Raw genomic sequence first — 2,500 nt, forward strand, 5'->3', positions numbered from 1 at the left:
TAGCCTAGTGATCAACAAAAATTAACTGTTGAGCAATACATCGTAAAAATAACATAAGTAATCAAAAGAAAAATAACTAGTTATCAACATAAAAAATAACTTTTCACTGATACATCGAAAATAATAATTAGTTTTCAACAGAAAAAATTAAATTTCATTAACATATTAAAAAAAAAAACTATAGTAATCATCAAATAAATAAACTTTTTGGTGGCAAACCAATAACTTTTAATACTCAGCAAAAAAATCCACTTTCTTTCAAGCAATGAAATTAAAAAAATATTTTGGCATTCATCTGGCAATTTAGCCTCTTCGAGGCTTTCCTCTTGTCGCTGTTGATGAGGGCGACCTCTTGGGCTCCAAAAAAAAGCTCCATTCTTGGCCAGGGGTCCTTTGCGAATTACCTTACGCGTCATGGACAGCCCTGTCATGGCCTTCTTTTGCAAATCACACAATATGGTCAACTTCGGCCAAATATCTTCTGTAATGTGTGAAGTGACTCTTGTGACACTTGGAGTGGCACTAGGGTCGAGCTTTGGTACTCCGAAAAGGTAGGAGTATAAGGAGTTAGCGTAGAGTTTGGCATTCTGTTTCTGCCAATCAAGAACTCTCTTGACTGCGTAAATGAAATCAGTGGTTGACGAGGCCCTTCTTGTAGTTGTAAATGATAAAGGTTTTTAGTAAGCATAAGTCCTCAAAGTTCATGAACATTTTCTTCCAAGGGTCAAAACACTATTATAAGAAATATTTCAAGCATTAAATATTTATTCTTCAAAGACTTCCAGGTATCCGTTGCTAGGTAACCAACTGGTTCTTAGCCACGTAAAACAAGTCAAATCCTTCGGGCCGGCCTTAGGAGAACTGTTTATCAGTTCAGAGGTCTAGTTAAACTACGGTATACTTCACTTACGTATGTGTTGTGGCCTTTACAAGGAGATTCGTAAGGTGCTATCCAATATGCTTCCTTCCACCACAATCTCGGTACATTCATTTGTCTCATCAGCAAGTACTGCGATTAAGTCATCAATCAAATGTAAATAAAGATAGTTATAAGGGTGAGAATTTCGAGATGGAACACATAATATCTCCTCTCAAGGAGTCTGTTTGGTCAGTTCGTATCCAGCACTTAAGAGTGGCAGGCCTAGTTATCTTCACTTTCGGTGTTTTACTTCCAGTTCGCTCTTCACCATCATATTCACTTTCGTCACTGTCAGTCCGTAGCTGAAAATCGCTCTCACTATGAGCTAATCTCGATAAAGATGACGATGAAATTAATAAAAACCGGAAATAAAGGAACGCACACATACATAAACACCGGAAGTCGAAAGGACACTGATGACACTATGAACGTCTGGTTCTGAAAGCAAATTAATGGACAACAGGATGGCAACAGTATCCCGTGACGTTTTGTTTCCTTATTGGTAAATCGTCCTTGAAGTTGTTAATAAAATCAGTAGAAGAGTGGCTTCCAAATGAGGCAACAGCCATGATTAAAAGAACTTCACGCTAAAAACAGCATTTGGCGATATGATTGTTTACGAACGATGGTATATTGCGTTCAGCAATGAATTACAATTAGTATGTATATAAAAATCGGAAAATTGAGGAGTTGTTGTTAGTTTGCAATCCAAAATAAGCATCAATGGTAAGAAGAGAGTGAATATGGTCTAGACTCTAGATGGAATAGTCAGTGACACCTTCCTCCACTATTGGGTTATGAATGTTGCCATATTGTGTTCAGCAATGAGTTACAATTAGTCTGTACGTAAAAACAATGAAAAATGAAATGATTCCTTATCAGTTTATAATCTAAATTATATCAGTGCTAACAAGAGAGTGAATATGGTCTAGAATCAAGGCGGAATAGTCAGTGTTTAAGATTATTTTAGACACTTTCTTCCACTCGCTTTTAGCAGAATTCTAACTTCTTTTTTTTATCTTAAAACAAATTGAAAGACAATTCTTCTGATCTAAAAACGTGTCTTCTGGTCATCATACCTTCATTCTAAACACCGCAAGCCTCGGCCTTCCTGCTAGTACTATTTTGTTGAGTGTTCCTCTCGCCTTGAAGAAAGAGTCTCTCCCTACTTCTGTGACAGAGTGAGAATTAAGTGGCTATTTCCTCCCCTCTGTCATCAGGCTGTGAAATTTTTGTCTCCGTTTTTCTGATTCGTATAACACTCCCTCTTCCCAGAAACGCATGCGAATATCATAATAATAATAATTTCTCATGTAGTTTTTTTAGAAGGATGTTTGTATAACGACGCAGAATATATTTCTAACTACATCAGCAACAAGAATGAATTAAGTAATGGTTTATCATAATGTTATATATTTAAACAATAATGAAGATAAAACTAATTGTTTTCAATAGCATCATCTTTATTCGTCATCACACCTCTTGTTTTGCCTCTTCCTAAGATCCTTTGTTTATGTTGTTCACTGCCTCTTCGATATTCTTTCCAAGTCTTCTTCATCTCCTGTGAACGAATCTAAAGCT

This window comes from Macrobrachium rosenbergii, chromosome 3 (assembly GCF_040412425.1).
Source record: "Macrobrachium rosenbergii isolate ZJJX-2024 chromosome 3, ASM4041242v1, whole genome shotgun sequence".
Taxonomy (NCBI): Eukaryota; Metazoa; Arthropoda; class Malacostraca; order Decapoda; family Palaemonidae; genus Macrobrachium; species Macrobrachium rosenbergii.